Genomic DNA, 22,559 nt, shown 5'->3' with positions numbered 1-22,559 from the left:
ATATTTTTTATCAAACGATGAATCGAAGATTTATTTGGTACATTCTTAACCTGGAAACTGTAATTTAAAAGCTTCTTGGCACAAAACAAAAGTTTTAGTTGTTAAATAATTTTCCACAATAAAATATTCTTCTTCCGTGTTCAAAACAATTTCTTTTTTAATAAAAAAAAAACAGATAACCAAAAATAACTAAATGTTCACAAAAAAGAAATACAAAATTATATCAAAACACACAGAAGGCCCCCCCTATAGGGATAACTTAAAACGTTTTAGATAGAATAGACCTAGCTTGAAATAAATCATTTTAGAGAGTATTAAAAAACATAAATTTGGACGTAAAAATATCGATCTATTTATAAACCACAACTGAAAATTTATAATTTAATTTTTTTCGCTGTTATTTTAAAAAGTAGGCCACAACAGCCTACTGAACAATAAATTATTCCGCCGGTTCCCCACATTACGGAGATTTACCTACCTTATAATTTACCTATATTTCTATTTTTAAGTAAAATACAGAAAAATATCGATTTGTATTATTCAAAAAGTATAATATTTTATTTAAAATAATCAGATTGTTTCAAAATTATTTATTTTTGTAAGTTTTGCCGTTTATAAAATTCACAACTGAATTTTTTTAATTTTCTTTTCAATTTAGAAACTGATTTCTATTTTTAAGAACATAAAAAAAAGTTTTAGTGTATTTTCATAAAACTTGTTTTTGCATTTTCTTAATGAGGTAATGATTTTTTTTTAAATATTTTCTCCAAACTGAATTATTTTATAGTTATATTTTTCGTTTTCAATGAATGTAATTATTTTTTTATAATTTTTTAATTCCTTGGACGAAGTAAAGGAAGTATTGTTAATCGCGAAAATTTTTGGTTCCCAATCCAGTTTGATCATTCCTGACTCCATTTTGACTAGTTTCGACGTGACGTCTGTACTTACTTATATACGATCTCGCATAACTCAAAAACGATTAGCCATAGAATGTTGAAATTTTGAATTTAGGACTGTTGAAACATCTAGTTTTGCATCTACTTTTTGATTGCAATCGACTGGAACAAAAATGTCCAAAAAAAGCCAAAATCCAAAACATTTGGATTTTGGACTCTTTCTTAAATATAATAAGCCCTCATTGGGAGCTTTTCAACGATATAAGTTACTTATTTTCATTGGTTACAGCCAAATAAAATTTTGATTAATGAAATATTTGGGTTTTACAAGGGAAAGGCACATTGGTTCGAATCCGACTTCATTTCCTTTTTTTAATTTGAATATATTTATTTAATAATAATTATTAACCTCTGATTGCAAAAAAAATTACAAGTAATAATAATTCAATAATAATAACAAAAAAATGTCAAAAATCAGAAGTAAAGTTTTTGTACTTTTCATTCGGATTCAATAGTTTTTACAGAGGTTAATAATTATTAATAGATCATTATATTTATATTAAAAGAAAAATTAAATGAACATATATATATTTGAAGTTGGATTCAAACAGACGTGTCCATGGTTATGGATCTGACACATTCTCACTTACACCACATAACTACTTGAGCGACGTGAAACAAAATTAACGTACAGAGTCCGGCATATAAATCTGACGATTTTGTAGTAATTGTTATGTTGGCACCACTGTCAATGAGAAGGACGGGTTGCTGTACATCGACAGGTCTATTCATGCTATTTCAGGAGCCAGTATGTCGTGGTCGGGTGAACAACGAATGTTTGTGATTGAAGCCTATTTTAAAAATAATGACTCAGTTATTGTAACACAGGGTTATTTCACAAACATTTCAATTTAAATCGATACGCGTCTGTTCCTAGTAGGAATACGATATTGTGGGTGAAGAATTTTAGGAACACATCGTCTGCTTTAAAAATGAAACCAACAGGACGAAAACGGACTGTGAGAACGCTTGAAAACATTAACCCTGTAAGGTAAGCTGTTACGCGGTCTCCACGACCCTTCAGCAGCGAGACATGCTGCTGCGCTAGCTATTTCTGATCGATATGTACGACGAATTCTTCATGCCGACCTGAAATTCCATCCGTATAAGATGATGTTAGTGCAGCAACTTAATGCAAATGATTGGGCGTTTCGCAAAGCAGCTTCCGAGGTCATCCTCGAAAATGTTCACCAGGATGCCATTATTCTTTTAAGTGACGAGGCGCATTTTCATCTGTCAGGATTTGTGAATAAACAAAATTACCGTTATTGGGCTTCGCATAATCCACGGCAAATTCTTGAAAAACCACTTCACAGTCAATATGTTACAGTGTGGTGTGCGGTTTCAAAGTTCGGCATAATTGGCCCATATTTTTTTGAGGAGTTTAATCGCAGAAAAACAGTAACATCTCATCGATACGTAAACATGTTGAATGAATTTCTGCGACCGAAACTGAATGACTTTCAAGGACATAAAATTTGGTTTCAACAGGATGGTGCCACCGCCCGTACGGCGAGAATCGCAATGGATGTTCTGCGAGAAACCTTTCCTGGACGTTTGATTTCCCGATTTGGCGACATTCCTTGGCCAGCGCGTTCACCTGATCTGGCTGTTTGTGATTTTTTTCTGTGGGGGTATCTCAAACATAAAGTCTTCAGTAGTTGACCACAGTCAATCGCAGAACTCAAGGAGGCCATTCAACGAGAAATTGAAGCAGTTCCACAATTGATGATTGAGCGAGCAATGTCAAATTTTAGAATAAGGTTAAGTGAGTGTGTGAGGAGTAATGGAAAACATTTGGACGACATAATATTCAAATAAAAAAAAATCGATGTAACTAATTCAATAAAAATTGCAAAAATTGATCTTTAATTTGATATATTAAATGTTTTAATAGTACGAAACACAGTTTAATTATTATCCCTCAAAAATCGTCAGGTTTGTATGCCGAACCCTATAAACTAATATAAAATGCTGACACGGATACCACAAAAAAATTCGACGCAATGTGATGTCCACTACAATGCAATTCTGTAACTGCCCACTTTATTATAGAACTGGAGGATCGCATCTCACTTTCAAATGAAATAAGTTTAAATTAAGTGCAACTAAACCTGTGAATATGTAATTAAATAGGCGTACAAGGAAGGCATGTTGTGTCCACATCACATATTTTAAACAAAATTTCCTTTGAAATATTTCACTAATATTTTCCATAGAAATAAAATAATAAAAAACTTTAAGTGAAAATATTACCAGTTGGTTGATTTGTTTACACCAGATGTACATTTATCTAAAGGTTTTAATTCAGCAGTCTTACTGGAGCCAGTTAGATTTGTAGGTGTGAAATTGTGAGTCTGCCGTGAAGGTCTTTATAACAATTTACCTTGGTAGTCTCTGCTCCACTAACACAACCTGTATAAAATAACTTAGACACAGTATTTCCTATTTATTTTACTAACTATGAACATTCATTGTTCTGTTTAAAATTTGTATAAATTTTTGTAAATGGGTTATTATTATTTTTTTTTTAAATAAAAAACAAAATTTAAGATTTACTGTTGATTAATATTTAAAAAATTATTCGTAAAAAATTTTAGTTAAAATTATAAAGACGATTCTTATTCTTACGTTTTATCTATACTGGATATAATTGCACTTAATTTTTTTTTCTTAAGCAATTAAGGATTATTCTGAACCGAAGGTAAAGGTAATTTTTAATTATTATTATTATTAAACATCCACCTGTGATAAAGCAGATTTGTTATCTCATTTCATCGCCAGCGGTACATAATGTATGAAATTAAATGTAATACTGAACATCCCATAAGTATGTGATGACTTTCAAACCTATTTAATGTGTAGTAGATTGCATGATAATAATTTTTTTTTTTTCAATTTAATATACTTGTTTCATTTTTAAAAATAATTTTAGTCAAGTGGCCACCCACCCGGATAACAAACACTTTTATTTCTTCTACAGAAAAAATTAGATGTCACAACAAATTAGAACACAACATGACTTCCTTGTACGCCCATTAAATTATCTATACACATTTTTTTTAAATGAATAATAAAATTAAATTTTGTTTCTTTAATAACTTAAGATATTTAATTGTTACTTAAATAATAACTAAAAGTTATTATTTATCGTAAAAATGTTTAGAAATCGAGAGATTAATTATCATTATTAATAACTTCTGATATTTTTATTTTTTTAATTATTATTATTTATCATATTTTTTTTTATATAATTAAATTAAAAAATTAAAAAGTAAAAAAAAGAAGAAAAAGTCTGATTTGAACCGTTGTCTTCCCTTTCTAAGATCCAAATATTTCATTAATTAAATTTTCATTTGGCTAAAACTCCTGAACCAATTAAAATAAGTACCACTTGTGATATATCGTTGAAAAGTTCTCAATGAGGGCTTATTCCTCCAGTTAAGAAAAAGTCCAAAAACCAAATTTTTTTTTAATTTTGGGCTTTTTCGACACTTTTGGTTCAGTCGATTAGAATCAAAAAGGGAGCTGTACAACTAGATGTTACAACAGTCCTAAATCCAAAACTTCAACATCCTGCGGCTAATCGTTATTGATTTATGCAAGATATGTACAGAAGTCACGTCGAAACTAGACAAAATGGGTTCAGGGATGGTCAAAACGGATATTTCCGTTAAAATCTGAAAACAGAAATTTTTTGGTTTTTACTTCGAACAGTGGAGTAAAAATTACTCATAAGACGCTTAGTAAATTAACCTTTATTTCGTTTATCCGAAGTAATATTTTCCTTTAGCTGCGATATTTTGTAGTACGAAAGCTTAAACAATCTTTAACGGAAAAAAAGGTGTTGTTAAGTTAGGGAATTTTACCGGCTAATTCATGTTTCTAAATCTTAACGTTACACTCGCTGACAAAAGTTATTAATACTAAGTTATGTACACCGTTGTTTCGTCCTGATGAAAATATAGTGCACCACTTCTACATCAAGATTTCAGATGTGAAAGCAATTTTGGTAACGAGCTATCGTTACCATTAGTTTAATTATATTTTTCACAAAAAGCAGAACTCAATGATGCCGATAGCTGAACACCCCACATGAAACTGTTACCTTATCGATTTTTTCACAACTAGTTTCAAAATTGTTTTACAATACCTCTTGAATCACTACTAAAATTTTTCATATGGTCTTACCTCAGACCGATACACTTTTCGGTATAAGAATTATATGTGTACTCTGTATCGTACTTTTCAAACCGCTATGAAAATATTAAATCTCGATATTTTGGTTGGGGTTTTAGTAGGTTAAAGTTTTTTACGTTAAAAGTTTTGATTTCCAGTTCGCTTTTAAATGATATATCATAATCTTATCCTTACCTTTCAAATATTAAAGTTGCTTTCCCTCAAGATCCTCCTGGAAGCTTAGAGTGGTCTCATACTGAAAAAAAATTGATCATGATAGGAACATTTGCTAAATCTCATCTTTCTGTTTTTTACAGCTGAAGTTATTTAAGGGTTTCCATACTTTATTAACATACTGTAAACACAGACACAAACAATAAATATATTATTTTTCTAAAATCGATCCTTTCGGGAATCATATTCTTCTTCATTATACAAATTATATTTATCCGATCAACCAAAGTACAGAATTAATAAAATAAAATAAAAATAGGATGACACCTTATGCCATAATCCAAACAAAAGCGCTTTCGCGAGTTTCTCCCATTATCAGTTGCTCTATAATTTTTCAAATCTTTCGTTGCAAATTATACATTAAAATTAATTGTTCGTTGGAAATTGCACATTAAAATTGATATTTAGAATTCTTAAAAGATCCTTTTCTTTATTAAAATAAATTAAATTTTTTCTTTATTAAATTTAAAAAAAATTATAAAAAAAATTAGTTTTATTTCTGTTTTAATTTAATTGGAAAAGGATCTTTTAATAATTTTAAATTTCAATTTTAATTTTTATGTGCAATTTGCAACGAACAATTATAATTTTAGTATGTAATTTGCAACGAAAATATTGAAAAATTATAGAGCAACTGATGATGCAAGCTACTCGCGAAAGCGCTCTTGCTTTGATTATGTAATAAGATAGGTATCATCCTATTTTATTTTATTAATTCTGTACTTGGGTTGATCGGATTAATATTATATACACGAGGTATGGCTATTAAGTAACGAGACTAATGCTGCTACAGAAGAACTGCGCATGCGCCAAATTCGTACGACCGCTGTGTGGACCCTTCTCATTCAATTGTTACCTCTCCAGTTTCTGTAGACATATTAGCCTGGCGTGGCCATCGTTTGGATAATAACTGATTTTTTTTTTTTTGCCGAAAAAATAAGTGTTTTATTAGAGGAAAGAAGTGTTGTGAAATTTCATATGAAACTTGGAAAAACCGCTACTAAAATTAATTTTTTACTAAAAAACAGTAAGTGGCAATGTATTTTTATCACGTGCGCAGGTCTTTGATTGTTTAGTGTTTCCAAGATGACCGAGAAGACCTTGAAGATAATATTCACCCGGGTCGCCCTTCCACGTCAAAAAAAAATAAATATATTGAAAAAATTGGTAATCTGATACGATCTGACCGTCTGTTAACTATTCTTGTTTTTATTCATGGTCCTTACTCCACTCCAAGAAAAAATAATAAGAAAAAACAATCCGAATTGTGGAATAAGTCTTGGGTTCTTCATTATGTCCTAATGACTCACATCGACTCACGCTGCATAGTCTTGTCAAGACTTTCCAGCCGAGTATAACATCCCAGTGTTAGACCATAAGCCTTATTCCCCTCTGACCTGGCACCGTGTGACTTTTATCTCTTCCCCAAGGTCAAATCTTCATTAAAAGGAACAAGATTTGAGATCGTTGAAGCTGTAAAAAGAAAAGCGGCACACGTCATGAAAGAGCTCACAGAAGAACACTTCCACTACTGTTTCGAACAATGGAAAATTTGCATGGAGCGGTTGTAGGGATAGAAGAGGGGTGTAAAAATTGAAGGGGATATTAATTAAATATGTATAAATCTAAAATGAAATATTTTACAGTATTAGTCTCGTTATTTAATAGCCACACCTCGTGTATATATATATATATATATATATATATTCTAATAAAGAAGTATAATTGGAAACTACTACTGGTCAGAATTTTATCATCTATTTTATGTAACTCAAATTATATTCGGTTAAACTGGTAACCGGTATGATTTTATTCAATAAAGTTGTTTCTAGAGTTGGTAAATTTATAGAATATGATTCTTTTCACATAATTATTGTTTAGATAACTATGATATCATATTAACATGATCTGAACTTTTTTTTTACGTATTGGAAATATATAATACAATAAAGCTACCGATGAAAATGTTTTAAAAATACATCTTTTAATTTTTTTAAAATTAAAAATCATTCCTGAATATTATTTAAAATATAAATATCTGATCAGGCACTTCAAAATTTTATCCTTTAAAAAAAAAATTATGGAGTTCTTACTTTTTCATGATATTCTATTAATTTATGACATATATGTTACTATATAAGTTGATAATTTTTTAATGTGAAGCTAAATTTATTTAATTAATAAACTTTGTTATTGTTATATATTATAAATTAACTGTTATAATTTAAATTAATATCATAATTATAAAAATCCTTTAATAATGTTAAATTAATTTAATACATGACATCTTTTTATATTATTGGTATTATTATTATTATTGTTGTTGTTTTTTAATTAAGGTAAAGTTAATTTAAAAGTGGTTAAATTGTATTTAAACGGATTTAATAGGAAAACGCTTAAAATAAGAAAGTTTAAAAGGATGAGGTACGTAGCGACAGTGGATCAATACGTACTCTGCCTGGAACAGAACTACCTCTTCCTTGCAATATGGGTCAACAGTTTACACCTTGCAGACATTTCATGTAAATAATAAAAGAAAAATCATCAAAAAATTATAAAAAATTTTTTTCCGTGTTTTCTTTAATTAGAGATTTATGTACTAATAGAATTTATGGATAAATACTTTATTCTTATATAATCTTACGATTTCTTTATAGTTCTTAATCTATTTATTTTTTTAACTTCTTTTCCAGTTTGTTATATGAATAGTTTATAATTTTGTCTTCTTTCTTATTTTTTTCCCCTAACGTGCCATTAAGAGTTGAGGATTTCCATCTGTTTCCAGCCAATCTCTTAACGTATCTGTTCCTTCTCCTATCAACAGTTTTTTCCACACATCTTTCTCATTAAAATAACCTTTTACTCCCATAATTTTCTTGTTTATATGTACCTAGTATCCAAACCATTTCAGGTTTTTTGTTTTAACAGTCTCGATAAGTGGAATTTGTATAACATTCGTCCTTACTACCGTTTGTCTCACACAGTCTTTTCTCATTTACCGATTATCTTCTAAAATACCTCATCACAGCACTAAGGATGTCCCATAAGTTTCCATATATAAAAAATAAAAATTTTCTTACGAAAGCCATTTTCATTTATTTAAATGCTCTACATAACTAGAATTTTTTTGAAAACGTATTTCAAAGCGTTTTCTACACTGCTGAAGAACACTTAACCCCATAAGTTTCCATACATAGGAAAATTAACATATTTTTATGAAGGACATGGTGTATTAGGAAAAGATACAAAACTTAAATCACCTGTACTTTGTTAGCTGGAACGTGCTTGTAATGGCGTTGGTGATACGTTCCTTGATGTGATTTGTGTTTTATATTCTTTCCTGATACGCTATGGCCTTTATAAAAAAATGTTTATTTTTCCTATGTTGAAAACTTATGGACACCCTGTAGTTACAAGATTCTTATGTCTAAGTTCATCTGAAAACTTTCACTGCATTATAATACAGGTAGAAATACTGACTTGTATCTTTGTGGCTTTGTTTTATTAAAGATCTCTTGTTTAACCACAATCATATTATTTGAAAATAAATAGATGTCACTTTCTGGATTCTCTTATTAATCTCTCTCTCTCTCACTATCTATTTAATCATAATTAATGAAATAAATTCCCAGATTTTCATAACGCTTCTACTTTTACTTCCAACCAAATACTGTTCTGCAAAGTACCTTTCCCGTTAATAATTCTACCAACTTTCATAATTTTGCTCTTTGTTAAATTAATCAACAATTTTCTTTCTTTGATGGAGCTCGTCCAAACTGTAACAGACTCATGTAAGTCGTAATGAATATTACTCAAAAAGTCGTCATCTGTATATTTTTGTATTTGCATCACCAAATATGACGTTTTAGTGGCCGATGACTGAACTTTTTGTCCTCTGTTGGTACTGCGATCGCTTCTTGGTCTCTCTTGGATAAGATAAAAGTAATTTATAACAATAAAAAAGTTACTGTTGATGAAAAAATTTAACTCTTTCGTCAGATTTTGGTAATTCTCAACGTTTTTTAGTCATCTGAGATTAAAAAATCTTAAATTATAATTTAAAAAAAAGATTGTAAATTTTAGTTTTATCTACGTTTGATTTTACGTTTCAGAAGCCTGCAACCGTGAATTTTGTTTCGTAATTAATAAATTGAAGATGGTTGGGTTCTTTTATTTTTTTTTTTATAAAAATAATAAAAAGATTGAGAAGATATTATAAGTGAAGGTAATTAGATGATATTAAGATGTTATTTTTTGCATTTTTTTTTTTTATGTTATCACAAAATATGTCTTTACAAGTAAATATATTTTTTTACAATGTGTACGTTACAATCTGTTAAATTAGTAAACAATAAGCAATACCCCTTCCCCTACAGATCAATGTGATGAGGATGGTATATATAACATGATGAGGTGTAGTCTCGTACAGACTCTGGCCGATCATTCCTGAGACGTGTGATTAATTGAACCCCAACCACCAAAGTACACCGGTATCCACTCTCTAGTATTCAAATCCGTATAACAGTAACTAACATTTGCTAGGATTTCGACCTCAGAACATTCGACTTCGAAAATCAGCTGGTGAACAATTGATTTACGACGAGTTAACCACTAGTTTAGCTTGGTGAGCTTAAATATTACTTAAAATAGAAAATTAAAACAGTTTTGGAAAAAACTTTGTAATAACATAATTTAATAAAGAAGCTAAAATAAACTTTAAAAAAATCTGTATTAAAATCGAAAAAAATGATACTTTTTCAACTAATATTTAAATTTTCCTTTAAAAATTGGTACTAAATTAAAACAAACTACCAACGATGTACTTGTAAAAAATCTAATCTAAAAAAAAAATTGAAAAACTAGAAAAGAGTTGTATAACTACTGACGGCATTGTCCTCACCATACTACCAATTTACGGGAGGAAGATTAAGCGAATCTTTAAAGTATGTAAGTATGAAAGTAAAGAATTATGTAAAAACAATAATTCTAGTGTTTGGATAAAATGTTGAGATACGGGAACCACGGTTACCATCCCTACACCAAGATGGGGGAGATATCTCCACCCCATTGACTGATTATAACCAAGCTCAAGTAGCATCAATGATCCGTATTCAGAATTCGTTGTAAAAAATTTCATAAGCATTACTTAATCCAGTTTGAAAACATCAAACGATAACAATCCCGAAAAATTATTAGGCCTATTGTACCCCATCCCTAAATTAAATTGTCCGAATATATAACCAAAATGACATACTAATGTATTAGAATCATCTAACTGGTATAAGAATGTAAGTCGAATAAAAACTAGCCGCTCAGGGCTAGCTTGGCTCGTCCGACCGTCAAGCCAGGAGGCTCAGCCTCCTGGACTCTACGAGTTCGTATCTTCATGTTTGTGAAAATATTAAGTATTTTACAGATTAAAGAAAAACAGATTCTTCTTTTAAAAATTCATTCCTTGGTATTTCTTAGAGAAATTATATTTTATATTCTTTTTTAACGGTGACAAAATAAAAATGTGAGCACGTACAGCAAACAAACAAACGCAACATGATTTTCTATTAGAAAGAAACTACAAAAAAGAACCATCGACCCCATTATCGAAATTTCAGTTGTATGAAACATCATCAAAAAATGTCTTACCAAACAAAATTAAATAATGTGAAAAAATTTATTTACCCCTCTTAGTAAAATTTTACTCACGAAGTAAGTATCTTTCTTCTCAGTTTACAATTGTAATTAAAAATTAAATGGCATTATTGTTTTATATACAGAAATCATCGTATCAAATCTCATCGAAATATTTTATAATATCCTTATTAGAATGCGGCACATATAAAAAAAATGGTCACATGCAAGAAAAACAAAGGCATGAAACCTACGTATTAATAAAATAGCAAAGTGATTGCAGATGAATGACATACTCGTAAGTAGACTACTTACGAACTTGCTAAGGTTCTCTGAAAATCTGAAATTTTTGTTATTTTATTATACTTTATTTTAATTAATTTTCTTAAATTTTCTCGTGAGAATACTTTCAATTTTTGAATGACAGTTCAATACTAAACAATTATGGTGAGTAAAAATGAAAAATATTTACGTACATAAAATCTATTTTGTTTATTAAAAAAAAAACTCCTAGTTTTAACGAAAATTTACAAATAGGACCATCAGGGAAATATTCTTTTCAAAATAAAAGAAGAATCATCAAAATTAGTTGAATTTAAAACTTGCTCCTTTTGTTATTCGGTTAAAAGCAATTTAGTTTTCTTTTTTCATCTTCAAATGTTTGCTTTCAAAGTATTTTTTCTCTAAATTACAAACTACATTATTCTCTCTCTCTAATCTGTCGTATGTGGCTATATATAGCCTTTAAATTTGTTAACCGAATTTACTAGTAATTTTATTATATTAACTTTTTTGTTGAATTAAGAATTTTCATACAAGAAACACTTTTTAAACGTAGAGGATAAATTAATAAACAAAAAATAATTTTAAAACCCCGTGGCAATTCATATTATATATAGTTTATAATTTTTAGTAAAAGCAACCTCAACTTATAAATTTTACTGCTCTTGCAGATTTTTTTTTTACGTTATGATAAAGAGGATATTAATAAATTAATATTCGTTTTAAATATTTTTATCAATGCAAATATGAAAAATCTGATATGGACCAGACATGACTTCTTGTATGCCTATTAAATTACATATACACATTTTTTAGAATGAAAAAAATTTTATTTTAGAATTTACATAAAATTTTATTTCGTTAATAACGAATTTTTTTTATTGTACATTTTTTGTACAATCAGAGGTTAATAATTAATTATTAATAAATCAATATATTTAAATTCAAAAAAAAAGTTTAAAAAAAAGGAGATGAAGTCTGATTTGAACCGATGTGTCTTCCCCTTATAAGATCTAAATATTTTATTTTAAACTTTTATTTGGCTATAACTCTGTAACTAATAAAAATAATACCACTTATGATATAGCGTTGAAAAACACTCTATGAGGGCTTAGTGCAGTTAAGTTCAAAATCCAAAAAATTTGGATTTTGGCTTTTTGGACACTGTTGGTTCAGTCGATTGCAATCAAAAAGGGGAGGTGCACAACAAGATGTTACAACAATCCTAAATTCGTAATTTCAACATCCTACGGCTTATCGTTTTTGAGTTATTCGAGATATATACGTACGTACAGATGTTACGCCGAAACTATTTAAAATGGATTCAGGGATAGTCACAATGGATATTTACGTTGAAATATGAAAACCGAAATTTACCGCGTTCACACTGTCCTTTACGTCGTACAAGGAATTAAAAATTTAAAGTAGAAGAATCGTCTAACCGAAACTTCGAACTGTAGAATGGCCTACACATGAACTCTATTTGTTATCATCATACGTAAACTGTGTAGAATAGTTTGATCGGAATATCTAACAGGTTTTTTTTTCTTCAAACAAATTTCTAGTTTCAAGGTTAGATAATATTATACGTATAAATATTTCTCTTTTTTATATAATTTTATAAAAACGTTTTTATCGTTAGTGTATAGTAATGTCAGTTTATTATATTCTGTTTTACTTATCAATGACTACTCATGGTGAGTTTGTTGGTTGTTAAATATTTTATCTACATTTTTATTATCACTACAACTTAACAACAAAACAGAAAAGTCATTATTATTTTTACTACAAAATTTGTTGTAAAATTTATGATTCTGATTTTATGTTGATTTGTTTTGTTTTATTATTATTATTATTATTATTATTACTATTACTATTTATAAATCGTTCTGTTAGAATTCCACGTGTAAGTTCCTTTTTTTAATGAGTTTTATTGTTATTATTTTTTTTTTCATTAATTGATCATAGAATGAAATGGAAAATAAAAACAAAAACTCTTTCATCATTTAAATCTCATCATTTTTATCGATCGAAATAAATTATTTTTTTCATTTTATTACCTTGTAAAACAATTGTACACTCTCTTTATGAGATCATCACTAAAATTGTATTGTTATTTAAAAAATTACATGTAATTCTTTAAATACCTTTTTTTTATGTAACTTTAATTTTTAATTTATGTTTCCTCATATAATTTAATTAGACAATACACAAGACTCGTTTAATAATTAAACATACAAATGACAATAGCGTAAAAACAATTTTATAGAGAATAAACATTTTTTCCTGTTTAGCCTCCGGAACCACCGTCAGGATTACTTCAGAGGATATGTTTGAGTGTAAATGAAGTGTAAACTTGTACAGTCTCAGATCGACGACCATTTCTGTGATGAAATAATTGAAACTCAAACACCAAAGAACACCGGTATCCACGATCTAGTATTCAAATCCGAATAGAAAATAAACTGAAACTGACTGACGGTCAAGTTGTCATTCCTGACATTAAAAAAATCAACTGTTCAAAAATATTTTCAATTATTATTACCTCTTTTATTTATTTCAAAATGTCGGATTTTCTGAATGTATAAAATCAGCCGAAATTCAATCACGGATGTTAAAATAGGTCGGTAAAAAGTGTATTTACCGTTCAAACTGTTTTTAAAAAGATCTTACGGTTTAAATCTGATAGAAAGAGTGACCGATTTTCATCATAATGGAAGACCCATGGAGGTTTAAATTGACGCTTTTGTAAAATCGTATTAATGATATTCTCATCAAACAACCGACGTATAAAAATTTGGGAAATATCTTAAATTTGTAGTGCAAGTTTTAGGATTATCCATTTAATTAACCGTGATAAGCTAAGTATGTTCGAGGTGCGTTCCGTGACGTTAGTCTCCATTGGATTTACTGTCATTTCTCCCGCCATCACCCCATTCGGTCGCCCTAAAGTATGAGACCAAATATCCGTGCCTCGAAGGGCTACTGTACCTTGAAACAGTTTAAGCGACCTTGTTCCTAATAGCTACTGGAGTTAACCTAATTGCGTCAACGGTACAAGCACGATCTATTACACCAATTGTTTGTGTGTCCAGACGTTCACATGTCGTATATTTTGTATGTGGATAGGCGCACCCCGTCTTATAATAAAATATATGAGCGTCATAAATTAAAATTCGATTTAATTCGCCGATTTAATTAAATAAGAAAAGGACATCCTAGAAAATAAAGTGGAATCCGCAATATGGAGGAACGTCCAGGTTCTTTCTCAAAGACGTAATTCTTATACATACTGCTCAAAAACACGGGAACATGTTTAAAAGGTGGGTCGGGAAAATGTAGTTACATCCACCTTACAATCCCGATTTCGTACTCACAGATTTTTGTTTGTTTGATCCTTTCCAAAGGTTTTTTTTTACGTGGCACCGAGTCGGGCACGAATATGTACTTATAATTACTTTTTATTATAACTTCTTATGTTGCGTAATATTATTTTCACAATATTTTATATTTCCATTAGGACTATCAGGATTGATTTGAGTGTTATTTTCTGTCATTCCTAGCACTGTCACTTTAACATTTTTTACCTCCTTGTACGAAGTAAAGGAAGTATTGTGATCGCAAAAAAATTCGGTTTTCAGATTTCAATTTTCAAATACCCATTTTGACCATCTCTGAATCCATTTTGACTAATTTCGGCGTGACGTCTTTATGTACTACGTATGTGCGTATGTATCTCGCAAAACCCAAAAGCGATTAGCCGTAGCATGTTAAAATTTTGGATTTAGGACTGTTGTAACATCTATTTGTGCACCTCACCTCTTGATTGCAATCGACTTGACCAAAAGTCTCCAAAAAAATTGGATTTTGGACTTTTTCTTAACCACAGCAATATGCTCTCATTGAGAGATTTTCAACGATGTATCATAAGTGGTACTTATTTTCATCGGTTCCAGAATTATAGCCAAATAAAAGTTTAATTATTGAAATATTTAGCTCTCACAAGGTACGAGATACAAGGCACATTGGTTCAAATACTACTTCATCTTCTTTTCCTTTTTTAAGTTCTTTTTTTTTTAATTTAAATATATTTATTTATTAATAATTATTAACCTGCGATTGGAAAAAAGGTTTTACGATAAATAATAATTCAATAATAATAATAGTAAAATATGAAAAAAAATATCAGAAGTATTAATGAAATAAAATTTTATGTATTTTCTTTTTTTTTTAAATTGTATATACTTAATTTAATAGGCGTACAAGGAAGTCATGTGGTGTCCACATCAGGTTCTTAGTTGACGCGTTTCGGAGTACCTCCATTCTCAAAACTACTCTTAGCACTGAATCTTCCTAAATTAGGTTCGTCAAATAAATAGGGAAGTTATGCTCCCCCCATTCCCCATCCTTACTGTCATAGTCTCTACTGCTTTATTCCTCACGCTCTAACGACTATAAAATTTCTTGAAAATATTCCTGATTCTTCAATTTAACAATTTTAATTTTTTAATATTACATCGGATTGATTGTTCATTTGTTGATTAATTATCTCCAGTCCTTGCAACTAAAATTAAAATGACAGGAGGTAATTAATAAAAAAATAAACACACAGTCCGGTGTAATATTTAAAAATTTTTAATTAAGTTGAAGAATCAAAAGAATTCGTTTCAAAAATTGTAAAACCATTGAAGGTGGAGGAACTAAGTAGAAGGGATGGGCCGGCCTCCGTGGCGCGAGTGGTAGTGTCTCGGCCTTTTATCCGGAGGTCCCGGGTTCGAATCTCGGTCAGGCGTGGCATTTTCACCCGCGTTACAAACCCTTCATCTCATCCTCTGAAGCAGTGCCTAACGGTGGACCTGAAGTAAAGGGGGAGGGGAGTAGCTTAATAACCCTATTTATTCGACGATACAACTTAGGAAGACTCGATTATGTCTCGGCCAACATATGCCACTCCCTCCTGAAAGGGTAGTTCATTGTCTCGAAACACTAGGAATTCCGGAAGGCGCTAGCACCGAAAGGACTTTAGAGGACGGACTGAAGAACGAAACACATATGCGATGCGCCTTGGTCTTCCACGATTAGCCCCGGTCAATAAATTCTAACCGTTCTAAAGAATCTGAAAGCAAATACCAACTCCGTCCATAAATAAAACAAAATAATTATAAACGCCACTAAATAAATAATGACCCGCCCGATAAAAAAAAGACTCAGCCACAAGGGAAATTTGTTCAGGTTCTGCGATTAGTAGGGAAATATGAACTCTCCTGCTATTCTTGCGTTCCGTTCCGTTCCACAAGAAGACTCAGTGCTAAATGTAGTTCTGAAAATGGAAGTACTCCCAAACGGGGTCATCTACGAATGTTAGAGTGACAATACTAGGAATGGCAGAAAATAACACTCAAATCAATTTCATTATAATACATAGTTTTACACATAAAAAGATACATTAGTTTAGTTTGTTTCTCACTATTTGTCCCAGTATTTTTTTTATAGCTGTTACCCATTAAAGCATCTGTCATAAAATTTTAACTAGTCGAAGTTGCTATCTCTAAGATTAATGATGTTAATTATACAGCTAGCTTTTGTAAAAGAGTTAAGATATCATTTGTAGCGCTGTATATAACCTCTATTTAAATTGGCATAATATTTAGATATACGCAGTTATAATAGGCTTAATGAATACAATAAGTACTCAACAATAAAATTACAAAAATGTATATTTACAAAATAATTCGAATCCAAAACGATTTATTTTTCAGTATGAGATCACAATTTGGAATGGATTGCAAGCTACTTTTGAAACTAGCTATAAAAAAAAATATTAAATGGCCGCCATTTTTGGGTTAAGTCGTTGTAGCCCAAAGTTTTTTTACGTTAAAATTTTTGTTTTTCAATAACCTTTAAAATGATGTGTCACAATTCTTTTCATTTAAAATTTTTGAGAGATTGAGTTTTTATATTCTCATACCAAAAAATATATCATTTCTAGATAGGATTTAGCATTTGCTAAATTTTTTTAACAGGCGAAAAAATACTTAAGGTTTTCTCCTTAACACTCATAAATATTTGAACTAAATCTAAAGAAGCGGGAGCTGGTTTTCTGCACTTTTATGTATACGTGAATTATCACACGTATAAGTGATATAGAAAATTATTTTAAAAAACATCAATCGTTGTCGGATAGAAAAATTATGTTTGAATGAACATCTCTCTTGCAATCGTAATATATATTTAATTAATTAAATTTAATTTGTATAATCTTTTCGTGTCCATTATTCTACTCTATTTCTTGGTTGACCTGTTAATATAAAATAATAACATTAAACATACTTTTTAACGTAATAGATAAAACAATACTGTTTGTCTATTACGTTTATTTGCTTATCATATTTACATATTAATTGTATAATCTATAGTAGTAGATTTTTGTATTATTTGTAAAAATAACGAAATGTGTCAGTGTAAATAATTGATCTGGTGACGTTATCATTATTACTTCTTAGCTATCTTGGCGTCTGTGTTCTACGTTTGTATGTGTATTCTTATATACAATAAAGTTTCGAATACTTGAATAGATTTCAATGAATTCTTTTAGTATTACCATGTCATTTTGAAAAATGTAGATTGTTGAACTGTTAGAAAATTTTTTTTTTTCGTTTTAGAGATATTTAATTTTTTATTATTACCTATAATTAGAGAATTTATACTAAAAATTATGCGGTTTTAATATAACGTAATCTTTCATATTAATCAGTAATTTCAATATTTTTCGTTACACTTTCTCGGGAAATATAACTAGAATATCTACATTTAAAGGAAAAGTATATGATGATCATGCCAAAAATGTTGTGTCTGTTTTCTTTGCAAATCTTTACGTTTTAGGGTCCAACTAGATCAGCTAGACCAAAAAACATATTATGTATGTGTGTCATATGTATGTGTGTCATACTGCTTTTGGCCTTATATCTCAGGATAAATCGAACCGATTTTCTTCAGATTGGGTTCAAATATTTCGATATATTATTTTTTTTTTTAATTCGTTAAAGGAGTGGGGAATATCATTTAAAAATCAGTTTCGATTTTCTCTGGGGGCACTTTCGAGAAAACTTTATTAAAGTAAATGAAAGTTTGGAAGGTTATACTTCATATACAGAGCTGGTTCAAATCCTAGTAAAGCTTAGTTGCTTTTATACGGATTTGAATAGTATGCATTTGATACCGGTGTACTTTGATGGTCTGTTTGTTTTCGATGAGTCGGAGAAACACCATTTCCGTCCCCCCCCCCCCCCGAAATTGAGGGAGTGTCGGACTCACACGAATTCGGCTAGATGTTGTTAAGAGCCTATGTGTGTCCGCACCCTACCGACTAAAATTCCTGTCTCACCGCCCCTTACCGCTGAGGTTGGTCCTGCTTTCTAGCATTGCGCAATTTCAGCGGGTGCTTTGCCTCAAACCTTCCGGGGACTTCGCAGGATCCAGCTATACCGTACCCCACGGAGGTCCCCCCGGTCGCCCGTGACTCGGTTCATTGTTACTTCCATGCCTCTAACTGTCACCCTACCGTGAGGTTGGGCTCCGGCCGGGACTCTGTGTTTTGTTTTCCACGAGCACGAGGGGTCTCTGGTGATTCATCAAAAGCGGCCAAAAAAAAAACCACCAAATGATACACGGGTATCTTTTTATACGGATTATAAAAGGTTATACTTGATATACAAAGCTGAGGTTCAAGTCCTGGTAAAGGTTAGTTGCTTATATACGGATTTGAATATTATACATTTTATACCGGTGTTCTTTGGTGGTTATGTTTTCAATTAACCACACATCTCAGGAATGGTCGGCCTGAGTCTCTACAAGACTATATCTCATTTACACGTCATACATACCATCCTCATCCCATTATTGTTCACTAGCAATATTGCTTATTGTTCAATAGTTTACAGATTGCAACGTACACATTAGGAATAAATTTATATAAAGAGCTATCAAGAAATGTCTACAATTTTTTGAATAATAGACTCCGGACATAAATGTAGAAAAACCTTATGGAAATTTTCTTTTTTTATTTCAGCCTTTATTGAACGGGATGTTAGAATTACAGAAAATTTTAATCAACCTAATTTGTTACGCTTTACCTATATATGAATATTTTATGAAAAATGTTTCTTAAAGTTTATTCCTCAACTGTAAAAAATATACATATATTACGTTTCTAGTTTTTTTGGCTTTTAACTCTTTTAATTTTATTACTAATTTTTTCATCGCTTAAATTGCTATTAAAATAAAAGTAGCTTTGTAATCTATAATATATTACGGAGCCAAAATGAGAAGCAATTTTTTTCATTACTTTCATAAAAGTTATTTTTTCAACATTTTTATACATTTTTTTTTTTGTAAATTTGTTTACTTTACCGTTTAGCGTAGCAGAGCTCTAGAAGGAAAAGTATTGCATTCGGAAAAATTTGGGTATATACGGTTTTCACCGTATTTTAACGTTTTGACAGTTAAGGAACCTGAAAAACCAATAAATCGGATGAAAATTTTCCGGATGTTAATGTTCGTATGTGTACGTATGTTCGGTATTCGCTTCTAAAACACCATATATTTGCAGAACTACTGATCGATTTTGACCAAACATGGTCAGATTACTTGTATGTACTCGTATGGGGCATTAATGGCATTAAATTTTCAACTATCAAGGTCAAGGGTGTGAGGTTGCAGAGCAAGGCCACCCTCAGTATCTCGAAATTTCGCCTAATTAAGGTCATATTCTTCGTAGGCACATTTTCTAATTCAAAAAATAAAAATATTTGAAAGAAAAATCATTTTGTAAAATGGCACCGCCACCACAAAAAAATGCTCTTTACTACTGCTATATTGTGACGTCACAGGTGAGCAGTAGAATTAAAGAAATGAATAAATATTTAAATAGTAAAGAATTATCTCAGTCTTGCTGAGTCTCGGACTCGATAGCCTGATTGATTCGGTACTTGGTACGTTAAGCCTCGCGGCTACACCAGCTGCCTATCGTACGAGTCACCGCTAGTACCGCCACACCTGCGCAAATTAAATACGGTATGCGCTCACGCTTTAGTTAGAATCATTAAATTAAATAAACGAAAAAACATTATATTTAAATAAAATTTTTAATATTTTTAATTAAATTGTGTATGTAAGCCGTGCATCAGAAACAACCCATCCCAGACTGATTCTCTTAATCTTCCTCCCGTAACTTGTATTCTATTGAGGACAGTGCACTCACTGGTTAAAGTTATACAACTCTTTTCTATTTTTCAACCTTTTTTTAGATTATATTTTTTACAAGTAAATCGTTGGTAGTTGTTTGTTTTAATTTGGTACCAATTTTTATAGGAAAAATTTAAACATTAGTTGAAAATGTATCATTTTTTAATTCAGATATTTAAAGTTTATTTTAGCTTCTTTATTAAATTTTATTATTACGAGTTTTTCCAAAAATTTTGTAATTTTCTTATCTTAAATAATATTCTAAAAATATTAAAGCACATAGTCGCAAAATCAGTTAACATCTGATTTTCGAAGTCGGAAGGTTCTGAGGTTCAAATCCTAGTAAACGTCATTTGCTTTTATAAGGATTTGAATACTAGACAGTGGATACCGGTGTACTTTGGTGGTTGGGATCTAATTAATAATTAACCACACGTCTCAGGAATAGTCAAATCTGAGTCTGTACAAGACTACACCTAATTTACATCTCATACATATCATCCTCATCTCATCGGGCCGTGGGGGGAATGCTTATTGTTTACTAGTTGAACAGATTGCAATGTACACATTAGGGAAAAAAATTGAAATAAAACATTTTGTCAATTTTTTTTACATATATTTACTAGAATAATGAGATTATTACAACATTTTTATAATGGATTTAAATGTTGTAAAATTATTAAAACAAAAAAGTGTACAGTTTTTAAAAGTTAATCGAAATATTAAAAAAATATGAAAATATAACTCCATTGAAATAATACAAAAGAGTAAAATTTCAGCTTATAAACAAGTAAAATAATTTAACGAAATACGTACATATTCTAAAAATTCAACTCAAAATGACATACCTCCTGAACGTTTGCATTTAGGAGGATATGTCTTAAGAAATTATGTGTTGTTACACCATAGTAATTTACCTCCGTACGGGAAAAAATGGTTAAAAATACAAAAATGCCAATAGGATAATATTATTATTATTGAACTTAAATATCGAGGAAACTTTTCGCATTTAAAGTTCGTTTTAGTTTTTTCTTGTTAACGAAATCGAAGTGGCGACACATTAAAATGAATATTCCATATTTTTCCCTCTTCTTTTTTTGTTTTATTTTTAATTTATATTTCTTTGCACAATTATTGCATTTTAATTATTTATTATGTATGGGTTTTTAATTAAATATTTATTATAATAAAAAATTATTAATTTTCATTAAAAAGTTTTTTTTACTTTTTTTAATAAGAACTAATTTTTTTCTTCATTTATATATTTATTTTTTAAAGGAACTAGATATTATTTTGATTTGTTTTTTTCTTTAAGGAAGTCGAATTAATAAATATCTATTTTCATTTAATCGATTTTATTCTTTTAACAAGAAACATTAATTAAGTAGTATAAAACTCCTGTTTTTTTTTTTTTTTTGTTTTTTTTAATGCTAGATAAATATATTTTAAAAACATAAAACAGGTTTGTAAACTTTATATCAATTTCTACAGACAGTTTTCAATTTAGTTAAATAACTACTCTATAATAAAATATTTTCTGTTTGCTTTTAAATTATTGCTAACTTAAAATCATGGTAAAAAAGAATTATTATTTCAATTTAATTTATATTACTTCTATATATGTCAGAAAATGAAAATGAAAATAAAACGTTTATTGAAAAATAATAAAACCAAACAAGAATTGGATAAGTTTACACATTGTTTTACCTAAAATCCTCGCCTTTTTTTGTGTAAAAAAACGCACATGTTGCCAAAAAGACTGATCTAAATAACCAATCAAATAATGCAGTTTGTTTAATAATATATACCTATGTTTTTACTCCTGAAATAAATAATTAGGCAGGCGATACCCACAAATACTTACCCGAACTCTTTTATATTTTCTCACAAAACCATACAAATAAACTGACTTGTAAATCAAAATCTTCTTGATGTCTTAGTTGCAAGCGAAATTATCCCAACAATTGATTTATCATGTCGTTCACATATACTGGTGCATTTTAATTGATCGACTACAGTGCGTTCGGAAGGTCGCTG

The 22,559-nt window shown here is 29.9% G+C and overlaps 1 protein-coding gene across 4 annotated transcripts in view; it reads left to right on the top strand.

The window, feature by feature from the left end:
• LOC142329226 (puratrophin-1-like) overlaps positions 1 to 22,559 on the top strand; it is a 1,606,956-nt gene that overhangs the window by 1,451,638 nt on the left and 132,759 nt on the right. The window lies entirely within an intron of this gene.

The sequence above is a fragment of the Lycorma delicatula genome, chromosome 8 (assembly GCF_047948215.1).
Source record: "Lycorma delicatula isolate Av1 chromosome 8, ASM4794821v1, whole genome shotgun sequence".
Lineage (NCBI taxonomy): Eukaryota > Metazoa > Arthropoda > Insecta > Hemiptera > Fulgoridae > Lycorma > Lycorma delicatula.
The sequence above is the reverse complement of the archived record's forward strand: the minus strand, read 5'-3'. Positions and strand labels throughout refer to the sequence as shown.